Source organism: Protopterus annectens, chromosome 8.part0, assembly GCF_019279795.1.
Source record: "Protopterus annectens isolate FY-2018-M chromosome 8.part0, PAN1.0, whole genome shotgun sequence".
NCBI classification, from domain to species: Eukaryota; Metazoa; Chordata; order Ceratodontiformes; family Protopteridae; genus Protopterus; species Protopterus annectens.
The window spans coordinates 1,647,202,699-1,647,218,129 of record NC_056741.1 but is presented as its reverse complement, the minus strand read 5'-3'; the positions used below and the strand labels follow the sequence as shown (position 1 = coordinate 1,647,218,129).

The following is a 15,431-nucleotide window of genomic DNA, read 5'->3' as shown; positions in this document are numbered from 1 at the left end:
CCATCCTAGAATCAAGAAATCTTTTTTTTTTCACACTCTGATTTCTGAGCTATTTTAACATCTCAAAATCACTCTGGGTGCTTCTTACAGAATTTTAATATGTTTTTCTACAAATGGCTGCCAATTGAGCTTAACATATCAAAACGGTCTTGTTTTTCTTCAAGCCTCTCTCTTTCCCATAATCCATTTCAAGTCTGTTTTATATGAGCCATGCTAAGCATAAGGAAGTAATGGTGTATTCCCATGCCATTGATATATAATGGGATTACTGTCAGTCATGGTCATCTTGCATACCTTCTGTAACCGGACTGTTGCTTTTTTCTTGGAATAACCCTCATTTATGTATGTCTTTGAGTCTGTTTTACACTATACTAAGGAGTTATAATACAGCTCCAAAAAAAAAAAAAAAGCTAAAATTCAGGTCTTTGTTCAAAGTATCCTTTTTTTGTCCGAGATGAATTGATAGTGCCCTCCCCCACACTATATCTGAGGTAACAAAACTCACTGCACTTAGAAATCCTTGCAGTTTCATGTGTTAACTCGACTACTGGGAAGGACGGGATGTGAGAATAATTTGGAAATATTTTTATTTGTATTTATATTTTTATTCATTCATTCATTTTATTTATTTATTTATACATACCTAAGTGTTGTAGAAAATGTTTTATTTTTATTTGTTTTATGACTAATGTCATGTTCTCCCCCATTTAGTAACTCCCAACAAAATATGACCAACTTTCTATTCCTTATCAGTGGATAACTATTTTTTTCTGAGGCACAGATGTCTTGTAGCATTATATTTTTTTTATCTTTTCTTGTCATTCTGCTTAAATAGTGATTTGTTAAGATACAGGAAATCACTGAGCTAAAAGCCTGACTCCTTGATAATGACCACAGTAAAGCTAAGGGACTGGAAATTATTCTATTCCTCAGCCCCTGCACTGAGAAGATTTTGTGCTGAATATTGTAGGAAACTCTTTATCCTTTGCATTGCAGTATAACTAATGCTATGGTTTTTTGTTTTGTTTTGTTTTTTCACCTTACTATGCTGTTTTGTAATTCTACAACCAAATATTATCAACTTTCTATTCCTTTCTTTTGGATAACTTTTTTTTTTCTGGCACAGATGTATTCTGGCATTATGTTTTTCACTTTTAATGTTAATCTACTCATTAATTGATTTGTTAATATACAACACAATCACTTTTTAGCAAAACTGACTCCTTCATAATGATGCAACTGGTACTTATGCTGTAGGTTCTGTAAGACTTAGAAACTACTTTTTGTACTTTTGCAGGAAACTGCATTCCTGATGGTTACAACCATCAGTGAATTCATGCATGTTCCATCCCATTCCTGCTCCTCTTACTGAACTTATATCTCAATAAGTGCAGAGGTCTGAAGTTCTGTTTTCAGTGCGAATGTACATGGTTTGAAATCTCCGCTTCATTTTCCTACATTGTGACAGTGATTTGCAGCAACTGAGAATAGAGCCAGACTCCCTAATAGTCTCATGGACTGCATGCCTATCAGCTTCTTGTGAACCTATACCCCTATCTCCTAATAGTCTCATGGACTGCACGCCCATCAGCTTCGTGTGAACCTATACCCCTATCTCCTAATAGTCACATGGACTGTACACTTAGCTTTGTATGAAGCTATACCCCTATCTCCTAATAGTCTCATGGACTGCACGCCTATCAGCTTTGTATGAAACTATACCCCTATCTCCTAATAGTCTCATGGATTGCACGCATATCAGCTTTGTATGAACCTATACTCCATCTCTCAACTGTCTCATGGACTGCACACTTATCAGCTTTGCATGAACCTATACCCCTATCTTCTAATAGTCTCATGGATTGCATGCTATTCAGCTTTGTATGAGCCTATACCACAATCTCCTAATAGTCTCATGGACTTCACGCCTATCAGCTTTGTATGGACTTAAACCCTTATCTCCTAATACTCTCATGGACTGCATGCCTTTCAGCTTCGTATGAACTTATACCCCTATCTCCTAATGGTCTCATGGACGTCATACCTATCAGCTTTGTATGAATCTATACCCTTATCTCCTAATACTCTCATGGACGGCACGCCTATCAGCTTTGTATGAACCTATGCCCCTATCTCCTAATAGTCTCATGGATTGCATGCCTATCAGCTTTGCACGAACCTATAGCCCTATCTCTCAACTGTCTCATGGACTGCACACTTATCAGCTTTGTATGAACCTACACCCTTATTTCCTAATACTCTTGTGACACTGCCAGCTCAGCTAGCTGGAATTTTGTAAATAATCATATGTCATTTGTGAATATTAATATGATTCATATGCTTGTCTTACAAATGTATGAGAACTATACGTTATGTGTATATTAAAGTACTGGTGCAGAAGTGTGTATAAAGGACTGAGCTAAAATGTAACCACAGTGTACCCTACTGGAAAAGAACAGAAACATATATAAACTATATACCTGAGCAAATGTAATTTTTAATAGTAGAAGCTGGAACATGCAGAGTTAACTTGCAAAACTTCAAGAAAATAAGTTGAAATTGTTTTATGATTGTGTTATCTCTTAGTTTCAGTGAGGAAGACACAATGTTTAGAGCTAGAGATTTTTTCTGTTGTCTTGAAACAAAAATAATTACTAGGTTCCAAATGTAAAAGCATTTTATTGTTTTACGACTTCCAAGTTCTGCAAACTTCTGAGAGATATGTACTTTTCACACAGAGATGTTAAAATTATGTTTGTTTCTGTTAACCTGGAAACTGAAGGCAGGTGACAAAAAGTGGTGTCATCCAGGCTAACCCAGCAGTAATATGTGATATTAATTTAAGAACTCTCTCAGAGAGGGAGACTGGGCATCTTGTATCTTGTCTTGGACCTAGAAACATCCATTCAGCACTCATCATCTGCATTTGCCTTGCTAAAAGTAAGTAACTAGGGAAAAGTAATTTCTCTTAGATATAGATAGGAATATAGTAAAGATTAATTTAGCTGTTTTCTGTATTTATTTGAGACTGTCCTGCAATGTTGTTTTAAAATATTTCCTGTGATTATGAACTCTGCAGTTACTGTGTTGATTGAGTATTGTCTTGTTCTTTCATTATTTATTAGTAAATATATTTAAACCTATCTTTGTGGCTGGTTTGTTTAGAGATATTTAAGCTCTTAGAGTACTTATAATATGTATTTGGTGATACTGTATAGGCCACTCCAGTAGCCTTGCTCTTGGTCACACTTACCATTTGGATAATAGTAACATTACACAGTAGGATTGGTCACCCTTTGTAAGGGTCTTAAGTAACAAAGTAGGGGTTGGTGGTAGTGATAACTACCTTATAGTCTGGGCATAAGGGGTCATAGCTAGTAAACCTATGGCAGCCTTCCCCAGGTGTGTGTGTTTGTGTGTGTGTGTGCATGTGTGTGTGTGCATGTGTGTGTGTGTGCGTGTGTGTGTGTGTGTGTGTGTGTGTGTGTGTGTGTGTGTGTGTGTGTGTGTTTGTAGATAAATCAAATCTCAAAATGTGTGTGTGTCAGCTTCTTGGGCGGGGGCACAAAGCACTGGTTGGACAGAGAGGGTGCTGGAAGTTTTGGCTTGACCAATCAGCTGGATCTTAACCCTATAGCTGTGCCAGTGGGGAGTCTTATTGGGGATCTGGAGAAAGAGGCGGAAACCAGCCCCAGACTGACTGTGATCTCTGTGTGTTCTTAAGGGAAATTATACTTTACTGTGTGTGTACTTGTCATCCTCCCAATGTGTATGCCCCTCACTGGTGCTAGTGGTGAGGATTGAGGCTCCTTGTTTACTGGGCCAGTGAAGGGGCGTCACATAATTGTTTGGCAGTGGGATATCCACATCACATATTAATTGGTTGACAGTGGTGAGTTAGCTACATCACATATTAATTGGCTTGTAGTGGTGTGGATGTTGAATTCCTGTAGCCTGTGTACAGTGGTCGCTGAAGGTGTTCGTACCCTCAATCAGACATGGAGTGAACAGTCAGAGTTCATATCACAATTGTTTCATTTTTTTCATTAGCTTAGTTAGTCAAGGAGAGCAATCAAGCGTGTCAGCAGAGAAGTATGGCAAGCTGACAAGGAGCAGTTGTCTGAGATGTGGCAGGCTAAAGGACTGGTGCATGCCAACTTAACTAAAACAGACATGATTGTAGCTTTAGTCACAGCTGCATCGCAGAATAACAACCAGGAGGACAATCAGATTGGTTGTGGAGATGTACAACTCTCAGATAATGGACTGCACAACCTTTCCACAGAGGACTTAAAAATCTATCCAGAGTTAGAGACTTGAGTTGGGGGCCAAGCATTTGGAAATAGAAGCAGCAGAGAGACTCCAACATCGGGAGGCTGAAGAAAATGAGAAACTGCAACATCTCCAGGCTTAGGGGAATGAGAGGCAGAGGCAACATGAAAAGGAGATGCTGACTCTTCGCCAGTATCATGGAGGTAATGGGGAAGGGAGTAACCGAACCCCAGAAGCAACAAAAGTCAGTAAATTTCTTCCACAGTTTACAGAGGGGGCTAATTATGATAGTTTCATTCATATGTTTGAGAGGGTATGTAAGCAGTATAATGTTGCCAAGGGCTCTGGGTATGGTTCCTGACCCCCTTACTCCATGGTAAAGCTGTAACCTGTAACTGTAATTTCTAAACTGTCTGATACTGATTGTTTAAATTGTACTGTTGTAAAGAACAGTTTGCTAGAATATTTTAAGTTAACACCTGAAGCTTATAGGAAAAGGTTTCAGGAGCACAGACACAAGGCAGATGAAAGTGTGTGTGAATATGTTGCTGAACTAAGCACTCATTTTCATAGGTGGGTGAGTGGATGTCAGGTCACCACTTGTGAAGGGCTGGTGTATCTTTTGTTGAGGGAACAAGTCCTTAGCACTTTGCCTGAGGACATGAGAATCTGGTTAGCTCATAGACAATGCACTACTGCAGATGAGTTGGGGAAGAAGGGAGACCTATACCTAGCAAGCAGAGCATCACTGCACAGGAAAGGGTCACCCAGTGCTGCTCATGGGTCTAAAGGAACCCATAGTGGGCAGCCCAGACTCTCCCAACAGAGTTATCCAGTAGCAGGGGAAGCCACTACTCCAGGTACACTTCCAGGACCAAGGATTAAATGTTTTAGATGCAACCAGTGGGACCATATAACATATAAATGTCCATGGAGGCAAGGTGGGGAACAAAAGGTGGGAGACCCAGTAAGTAGTAGGTTGTCTCGAGACAACAAGGGTACCAAACTACCACAAGAGGTTATATCCTATCTCAGTGAATGGGAAAGAGACCATAGCTAAGAGAAAGACAGCCTCTGACCTAACCATTGTGAAGCCTGCAATGGTTACAGAGGAGTACTACTTGCTTAGGCAGTCTACTCCAGTCAGAGCTTTAGGAGGAACCCCCAATACCTTTGGCTAGGGTTCACCTTGACTGGGAGGGTGGAAAAGGAAGCCAACAAGTAGGTGTGTTTGAGGATATCACTAAACACACAGCCGCTGTCCAAAACTATAAAGGTTGTCCTCCTCTGTTTGGATTAAAAACAGAGGAGGACAACCTTTATAGTTTTGGACAGCGGTTGTGTGTTTAGTGATTTTGTTTTGGTGACTTCAATGTTTGACTTTGTGTTTGAGGATATCCCTGCAGATGTCCTGACAGGGAATGATTTTGACAATGCAGTACCATGTCTGCATGCAGTTACATGCAGTCAGGCTTGGAGACAAGCATGTGGGTCTGGTAGCTTAGGAGAGACCCAGACAGACCGCACACTTGCAGCCAGGACTGGTGAGATGGTTACTTCAGGGAGGGAGCTACCCTGTAGCAGTGAGACTGAAGGTGAGCCACAGCTGCTTGTGGGTACCAATGTTCCCTTGGACAGAGTGACCGCAAGGGCAACGGTGAGTAGTATTAATACCCAGGCTGACAGTGAGGCACCACTGTCAGAGGATTCCAGTATTCCTGTGGAAGCGGAGCTGGGAAGGGTTACAAAGGGTGAGTTGAGACAGGCTCATCTCTCAGACCCTACATTACAAGGCCTGAAAAGTAGGGGTTGGTGGCAGTGATAACATCCTTATATTCTTGGCAGAAGCGGGCATAGCTAGTAAACCTGTGCCAGCCTTCCCCTGGTGTGTGTGTGTATTTGTATATAAATCAAATCTCAAAGTGTGTGTGTCAGCTACTTGGGCAGGGACACAAAGCACTGGTTGGACAGATAGGATGCTGGAGGTTTTGGCTTGACCACTCGGCTGATATTTTAAACCTATAGGTGTGCCAGTGGGGAGTCTTATTAGGGATTTGGAGAAAGAGGCAGAAACCAGCCCCAGACTGACTGTGATCTCTGTGTGCTCTTAAGGGAAATTGTACTTTACTGTGTATGTACTTGTCATCCTCCCATTGTGTACATCCTTCACAGTTGCCAGTGGTGAAGATTGAGGCTTCTTGATTACTGGGCCAGTGCAGGGGCATCTGTATGCCTATCAGCTTTGTATGAAACTATACGCCTATCTCCCAACTGTCTCATGGACTGCATGCCTATCACCTTTGTATAAACCTATAGCCTTATCTCCAAATACTCTCATGGACTGCACGTCTATCAGCTTCGTGTGAACCTACATCCCTATCTCCTAGTAGCCTAATAGACTGCATGCCTATCAGCTTTGTATGAGCCTATATCCCTGTCTCCTAATAGTATCATGGACTGCACGCCTATCAGCTTTGTATGAACCTCTACCCCTATCTCCTGATAATCTCAAGGACTGCACGCCTCTCAGTTTTTTATGAACCTAAACCCTTCTCTCACCTCTCTCTATTCCTTTTCTCAGTAGACATCACATCACTGTTTCTATGTTTTGCTTCTCGGGTCTGCTATTCGCTATGGTGGCTGTGGGTTTCAATGTCTAAAGAAATTCATAGCTTTTCACTGCATGTTAATCTGTTGTGTAATGTTTTTTTCCCAGTCATAATTGTAGTGGTGATGTCTAATGTACAAAACGTTTCCTTAGTGCAGTGTCTTTTTCTGCCCCATTCCATTGCAGCACACTTCCCCATATCTGACTATATTCGTTTCCTGCCCCATTCCATTGCAGCACACTTGCCCATAGCTGACTGTATTCTTTTCCTGCCCCATTCCATTGCAGCACACTTGCCCATAGCTGACTATATTCGTTTCCTGCCCCATTCCATTGCAGCACACTTGCCCACAGCTGACTATATTAGTTTCCTGCCCCATTCCATTGCAGCACACTTGCCCATAGCTGACTATATTCTTTTCCTGCCCCATTCCATTGCAGCACACTTCCCCATAGCTGACTATATTCTTTTCCTGCCCCATTCCATTGCAGCACACTTCCCCATAGCTGACTATATTCTTTTCCTGCCCCATTCCATTGCAGCACACTTGCCCATAGCTGACTATATTCTTTTCCTGCCCCATTCCATTGCAGCACACTTGCCCATAGCTGACTATATTCTTTTCCTGCCCCATTCCATTGCAGCACACTTGCCCATAGCTGACTATATTCTTTTCCTGCCCCATTCCATTGCAGCACACTTGCCCATAGCTGACTATATTCTTTTCCTGCCCCATTCCATTGCAGCACACTTGCCCATAGCTGACTATATTCTTTTCCTGCCCCATTCCATTGCAGCACACTTCCCATAGCTGACTATATTCTTTTCCTGCCCCATTCCATTGCAGCACACTTCCCCATAGCTGACTATATTCGTTTCCTGCCCCATTCCATTGCAGCACACTTTCCCATAGCTGACTATATTCGTTTCCTGCCCCATTCCATTGCAGCACACTTGCCCATAGCTGACTATATTCTTTTCCTGCCCCATTCCATTGCAGCACACTTGCCCATAGCTGACTATATTCTTTTCCTGCCCCATTCCATTGCAGCACACTTGCCCATAGCTGACTATATTCGTTTCCTGCCCCATTCCATTGCAGCACACTTGCCCATAGCTGACTATATTCTTTTCCTGCCCCATTCCATTGCAGCACACTTGCCCATAGCTGACTATATTCTTTTCCTGCCCCATTCCATTGCAGCACACTTGCCCATAGCTGACTATATTCTTTTCCTGCCCCATTCCATTGCAGCACACTTCCCCATAGCTGACTATATTCTTTTCCTGCCCCATTCCATTGCAGCACACTTGCCCATAGCTGACTATATTCTTTTCCTGCCCCATTCCATTGCAGCACACTTGCCCATAGCTGACTATATTCTTTTCCTGCCCCATTCCATTGCAGCACACTTGCCCATAGCTGACTATATTCTTTTCCTGCCCCATTCCATTGCAGCACACTTGCCCATAGCTGACTATATTCTTTTCCTGCCCCATTCCATTGCAGCACACTTTCCCATAGCTGACTATATTCTTTTCCTGCCCCATTCCATTGCAGCACACTTGCCCATAGCTGACTATATTCTTTTCCTGCCCCATTCCATTGCAGCACACTTGCCCATAGCTGACTATATTCTTTTCCTGCCCCATTCCATTGCAGCACACTTGCCCATAGCTGACTAGATGAAAGGACGTTATCAGTGATACTCTCTTGCTCATGTAGCCTTTTACATTTGTTTGTCGTCTGTGTATGTTATGCTCTTTTCATCATTCCCCAGTTTATTGTCTTTCTTTTGTATACCCACTAGTATATTTCTCTACTCCTGGCAAACTCCACAGTAGTCGGACTAGAAAACAATGTTTTAATGACAGATATGAATGCAGGCAATGCCAGTGAGACAAGCACAAATGGCAGTCAAAGAAAGATGCACATTCACAATAAGTTACACATATGTCTGCCTTTTCCCTAGTACAATGGTAAAAAGGCATGGGACAAATTCAAGAATGGCTGGTCATCATATATTTTCTCCACCAACTGCATAATCTTGGGAAACATGGTGTGCTCTTAATGTTTTTAATAAGGTTTGTAATCTTGGGAAACATGGTGTGCTCTTAATGCACTTAATGTTTTTAATAAGCCTTGTAGTGTACTTTGTCACTTATTTCCTCCCATTGTTTTTCCCAGTGTTGCACAGGAACTGCTGCATCACCTTGACGCCTGTCTTTCATACACTTCAGCCACGTGTTGTGTGCTCCTTGTGTTGTGCTTTTCCCATTCAGTTCATATGTCAGTTGTTTTCCTTATTTAGTGTTTCAATAGCACAGGATTTCAGATAAAAGTGGAAATAAAAACAGCAGGCCTATGTCATAGCTTCAGCCTCATCACATCCATTGTTTATTTATTTACTTATTTATGATAAAAAATGGTAAGAACGGAGCAAAAGCGGAGGTATATAATATTCAATGATGGTTTATTGGTATATAATATTCAGTGATGGTTTATTGGTATATAATATTCAATGATGGTTTATTGGTATATAATATTCAGTGATGGTTTATTGGTATATAATATTCAATGATGGTTTATTGGTATATAATATTCAGTGATGGTTTATTGGTATATAATATTCAATGATGGTTTATTGGTATATAATATTCAGTGATGGTTTATTGGTATATAATATTCAATGATGGTTTATTGGTATATAATATTCAGTGATGGTTTATTGGTATATAATATTCAGTGATGGTTTATTGGTATATAATATTCAATGATGGTTTATTGGTATATAATATTCAATGATGGTTTATTGGTATATAATATTCAGTGATGGTTTACTGGTATATAATATTCAATGATGGTTTATTGGTATATAATATTCAGTGATGGTTTATTGGTATATAATATTCAATGATGGTTTATTGGTATAGAATATTCAATGATGGTTTACTGGTATATAATATTCAATGATGGTTTATTGGTATATAATATTCAGTGATGGTTTATTGGTATATAATATTCAATGATGGTTTATTAGTATATAATATTCAGTGATGGTTTATTGGTATATAATATTCAATGATGGTTTATTGGTATATAATATTCAATGATGGTTTATTGGTATATAATATTCAGTGATGGTTTATTAGTATATAATATTCAGTGATGGTTTATTGGTATATAATATTCAATGATGGTTTATTGGTATATAATATTCAGTGATGGTTTATTGGTATATAATATTCAATGATGGTTTATTGGTATATAATATTCAGTGATGGTTTATTGGTATATAATATTCAATGATGGTTTATTTGTATATAATATTCAATGATGGTTTATTGGTATATAATATTCAGTGATGGTTTATTGGTATATAATATTCAATGATGGTTTATTGGTATATAATATTCAGTGATGGTTTATTGGTATATAATATTCAGTGATGGTTTATTGGTATATAATATTCAATGATGGTTTATTGGTATATAATATTCAATGATGGTTTATTGGTATATAATATTCAATGATGGTTTATTGGTATATAATATTCAATGATTATTGCTGCTGTCACCTGGAGCGGGAATTACGGAGCATTCACTTGGTTGGCTAGCAGTGAATTTCTTGTTCCTGATTATTTTCTTATTTACTTTTTTACCGAGAAAGTCTAACTGGGAAATAAAACCTTTTTCAATGCATACCCATAGAGAAAAGCTCTGTGTTAAATATGCAAAGTTATTATAAAAATGTGCGAAACATCTATTAAAGCAAAGCATTTATAACTTTAGAAGAGATGTCTCAAGATTTAAAAAAATATGAATTAACTGCACTGTACAATGCAAATAAATTAAAATGAGTCTTTTATACCAAATTAATGTTTTAGTGGTTGCACTGTACAGCACATATACTTTAAAGGATTTTTTATATGAAAAAGTTACTTAACTGCAGACTTGGAGGTGAAGTATCACTAGTTGTATATGCACACATACAAAATCTGTTTCTCCATTAAATACACTCATATGTTTCTGTCCATGCAGTTAAGATGTGTGCTACAAACTTACTTCATATACATTTTAAATAGGTCTTCATATGTGTGCCCACATTCACACACAAACTTAGACAAGCACACACATTCACACACAAACTTACACAAGCACCCACTTTAAGCAAAGCCCAGTGAAATGCTTCACTGGCACCATAAACTGTTGCCATGGGGATGGAATACAGCTGCGGAAGCTGATCCAAACACTTACAAAGCACAGAAGGATTATACCATCCCTTACACGTGCTTCCTCAATTTCAGTAAAACTGGAAAACATTTAGACTAATCCTTATTCTGTCAGAGAACAGGCTCTACTTTGAGTGAGACTATGGAATTTTGGGGATAAGGACGCTTTCCTTAATCCCCAACATTTCATGAGTTCAGAGTTAGTATATTACAAGATGGCAGCAATGGGAGTGTGCAAGGAAGGAAGAGGGATGCTTTCTGTTATGTTAAAAATTCATATTCTTTATTTATTGTGAAAATCAGCATTGTCCACTGTCAGCTTCTTTTCATATTTCTACAAACTGAAGTTGTACTATTTGAAAAATTAGTATGAATCCACAATGAGCCACATGCAGAAGAAATGTTTGATTTGCATGGAGCAGTCCTGCATCCCAGCCAGTCATGCACCATAACATTGCTGTAAGGCTAACTCCAAAGAGATGTGTGTTACATTGCATAAACACACACACACACACACACACACACACACACCCCAACACTTTTCAATTCTCATTCCTCAAATGGGCATTACATCAATTATCAAATCATCGATCCTAATGTATCAGATTCCATCATTCCCACAAAACACCAGAAGAGTGAAAGCAAATACTGCCCACCATACAGCAGCAAATCAATAAAAACAACATTTACTACAATGGGCTCAACAGTCTGATGTTTAACCAGTGTGCATTTCCGTGATGTGAATTGCAAATATACACATAGAACATTGAACGTGCCTGTGTGTGTGTGTGTGTGTTTGTATATACCAAAGAGAAATGCTGTCCATCCTAATCTCCAAAAGCAGGTGGCTGATATGAACTTACCCATACTACATGCCACCCTGCATTGCAAGGCACATAAGTTACCATGGTATGCACCCTCTCCATGTCATATTGCTTGTAAATCTCTCTCTGTCTCCGTGCCATATTGATGCCTAACAAATGACTTGATGTGCTGCATACATGTCCATAAGCCATGCATCTAGTGTACTAACATCTGTCAGGCTGCAAAACGTGTGCCCCAGGTTATCCCCTCACTTTAGACAAGCACTCCATGTGTCACTGCAGTACAGGGGGCACAGTCTCCTTTGCTGTGTCTCCATATTTTGCTTCTGTGTTACTAAGATGTTTCATGTAGTACACTGATAAAGGGATTCACAGTATGCCTTGCTCAGCACCCTAACTTACAACTCCTCCCCCACTACTACGGAATTCACTTTCAGTCACGCATCACAAAATAAACATGAGAGGTGTATTGGGCTTTAGGGCAGTAAGTTGTAAATGTGTTTCACTGTTCAGTGAAGGACTGCTGTAAGAGACACAGACGACTGTCAGTAGTCCTGTCTAAACAGCACCAGTGCTGTCTGTGAATCCAGCTGTGTTCTACTTTCATTCATGTTATATTTCCTTAATTGTGCTGTTTTAATATTGCCTTTCAAATTTAACCTTTAACCCCCCCCCAACCCCTTAACACGCAGTTAAACTCTTCAGGCTAGGCTGTTTCCTTCTAAGCATGTTCTAAATTGCTTCAATTTCAGTAACCTTCTCAATGCTTGATAATGCTGCGTATGTATTCAAAGCATGTTTCCAGTTCCATCTTTGCTTCCTCATAACATTAGAAATGTTGTACAACACAGTTGGTCAGGAGTCAGCTGTCTGAGGAATGTATTGTTATGGCTGAATAGTTGAAGTGACACTGCTCTGGATTTGCTCTTGCATCCATTTCACTGATTTATAATTAAGCAAATACACAGAGACGTTTCTGCTTGCATGTCATTGTGAAGGATGAAGCTCTCTCATGCAAAACAAAAAACTTTTTCAGTCATTTATGAATTGCTGGAAACATTCTTTCAGATATTCTGGCTTGCAAGTCCCCAAAGGAATTGTCTTTGATGTATCAAACTGTCTATATGAGACTCGATCTAGGTGTACAAGCATCGAAATACAGTTGATCAATGCCACTACTTCAAAAACATAACTTACTGAAAAAAATGAGACAACCAAAACTGCAACTAATTGCAAAAGCAAAGCAAATACTTTCCTTTTTTCATCGAGTAACCAAAACCCTTTCACTAACTTCAGGTACACTTTAAATAGTGGAAGTGCTATGGAAAGAGTTCTTGATAAAGTTAGTTGCCCCTGTACCCAACCCTACACGTTACCTTACAATACCACTAAAAAGACCCTTAGAAACACTTCACATACACACACACACAAACAACACACACCAGTGAAGCTGTCTCCTTCCATAACATTTACTATAACCCTAACCCTAAAACCACTGCACACATACTCCCACCATTAATGCCAAAGCATTTGATATATCCATTTGACATTAAAACAGGATTACACTTACTGAAGCCATAAGAATTTGGTTTTCCTCCTTTAGATACCTTCAGCACACAACAAAAAATAGTTTGTCTATTTTCACTGAAACCCAGTTATAGTTGACTCTTTCCATTACTGATTATGTATGGTAACATATACATTACATTTTCCAGCCTTCATCATAAAGTACATAAAACAACAGGTATGTCAGAGCTCATAGCTGTGTTGCATTCATTGTCCACAAGAGTTTTGCAGTTAAGAATATGTCTTTGTACACAACATGGGTTATATTTTGAGAGAAAAATCAAACACTGTGACAAATGGCTAAAAACATTCTTACTGCTTGAAAGCTTTTGTTCATTCTCTATCGACCTTTTATATTTGTAATGGTCTTATTAGACCTCATAATAATATAAATATGTATTCTACGGTGCTTTTTAGAAAGAACAAGGTTAATGAAAAGCCATGTCCACTGTTTTAGGTTTGTTACATAGCAGCTAGAGAATGCAAAGCATAATGTAAGTAGCAAGTGTACGATCCCAAATGTGGTTCCACTCAAAAAGGCATATGCTAGTATATGTTCCTCCTGCACATATGCTGTCTTAATGTAAAGAGAAAATGTGTAAAGCTAAGAACACAGCTGTAGTATGAAAGAATACATGAGGATTAATGTCTGTGGGTGCAAAAATTTGGCTTTTAACACATTCATGGATTACTCTCTCTTCATTTTAGGTAAACAAAACTGATGCAACAATTTTAAAGAGGAGGACATCTGTCATCATCAGAATGAAAGAACAAAGGACAGAATATATAAACAAATACTTTAATGGCACTGAAAATGAACTGAAAGCTCCTACACACACTAAGGTACTGAACCTTTTTTATGTCTCAACTCCTACATGGCCCAGAGACTGTGTCTAGCATTTATTCTTGCGGTTCATGAGTTCTAATTTTTAACCAAATAATACAATTTACATTGTATGTAGGTACTTTGTTTTCCTCTTCCTGCTTACAAAAGGCTCACATTTCTGTCCTGTAGGAGATAATAATTAATCTTATACTTCAAACATACCTTACTCCATGCTGATACTAAACTCGTTACTTTTATAACTCTCCGCTGTTATGTCATAACAGACATACATTTTGTTGCATTCTTTTGATGTTATGACACACTCCAAATCAAATATAAGGCATTATTTAAACTGTCTCACTATGACTGAAGTACCAGGGTTCCCACTCACCACAACAATGCATTTTTGTGGATTATACGAAACTTTCTGTACAGCATTCTACCTTAATTTAAGAAAAAAACACACAAACTGCCAGCACTTCACCAGTATCTTTCCTTTATTCCAGCGATCTAGTACCTCGGCAATTCGCCTTTAAGGATCACATTTAATTGAGTGTGAACATAGTACTTATATACTCACTTTGACAATTAACATATTCAATTAACATATTAAACAATCAAATATATAAACACCAACTTCCAAAATTTAAAGTGACCATGAATTTGTAATAAATAAATATTCTCCATGTGAAATATAATAAATAATTAATTAATTGCCTAATTCCTGATTCATACCATTAGGCTTTAGAGTATGAAACTTGAAAATCATTCTAGTTTCTAACTCCAATAATTTAACTACAATGTCTTCCCCTCTTTAGAGGAAGGGCTTACCCAGTATGCTAAATATTAAACTACTAGAAGAACTACCATGTATCTCATGAAAATGTTTAGCAACAGGATTATTCAAATTTTGATTTTTAATGTCTTTTAAATGCTCCAAAATACGGATTCTTAACATGCGTTTCGTCTGTCCTATGTACCACATATTTTTACATGAACAACCCAATATATAAACCACCCCTGTGGATTTACAATTAAAATAGTGTTTTGGAACAAAATTTATATCATTAATGACACTCAGGTTCCTGACCTTATCACAAAT

At 38.6% G+C, this 15,431-nt stretch overlaps 1 protein-coding gene across 3 annotated transcripts in view; it reads left to right on the top strand.

The window, feature by feature from the left end:
* Positions 1-15,431, top strand: part of B3GAT1 (beta-1,3-glucuronyltransferase 1) — a 2,298,313-nt gene that overhangs the window by 968,003 nt on the left and 1,314,879 nt on the right. For all 3 annotated transcript variants that reach the window (XM_044081176.1, XM_044081174.1, XM_044081175.1), the window contains one exon: positions 14,212-14,346. The gene's annotated coding sequence lies outside the window, so the exon portion shown is untranslated. The remainder of the gene's footprint in view (positions 1-14,211; positions 14,347-15,431) is intronic.